General features: G+C 46.8%; 1 protein-coding gene across 1 annotated transcript in view; it reads left to right on the plus strand.

The window, feature by feature from the left end:
* The window catches only part of CCDC178 (coiled-coil domain containing 178), a gene marked incomplete at both ends in the record, with an annotated part of 170,614 nt that overhangs the window by 33,137 nt on the left and 137,071 nt on the right, over positions 1 to 406 (plus strand). The gene's annotated exons all lie outside the window — the stretch shown is intronic.

Below are 406 nucleotides of genomic sequence, written 5' to 3' on the forward strand. Positions count from 1 at the left end.
CGTGCTACCACGCCCGGCTAATTTTTTTGATTTATTGTAGAGATGAGGACTCGCCAAGTTGCCCAGGCAGGTCTCGAACCCATGGGCTCAGGAAATCCACTCAGCCTCCCAAAGCGCTGGGATTACAGGCTGAGCCACCGAACCCGGCAGATTTTCAGTTTTATCTGATGTAATCATATGATTTATTTTCTTATAGAATAGGAGGAAGCATAAGCATAATTTTGAAATAAAGCCGTATAGTTTGGCTTCAGAATAGGATATGTGTTTTGCTTCAGATAAAATGATATTATTTAAAATACTGGTTGAGCCGGGCTCGGTGGCTCAGCCTGTAATCCCAGCACTTTGGGAGACTGAGGTGAGAGGATTGCCTGAGCCCGCGGGTTCGAGACCCGCCTGGGCAACTTGG

This window comes from Carlito syrichta, unplaced genomic scaffold (genome assembly GCF_000164805.1).
Source record: "Carlito syrichta isolate Samal-C Ts95f unplaced genomic scaffold, Tarsius_syrichta-2.0.1 Scaffold302285, whole genome shotgun sequence".
In the NCBI taxonomy this organism is placed as follows: domain Eukaryota; kingdom Metazoa; phylum Chordata; class Mammalia; order Primates; family Tarsiidae; genus Carlito; species Carlito syrichta.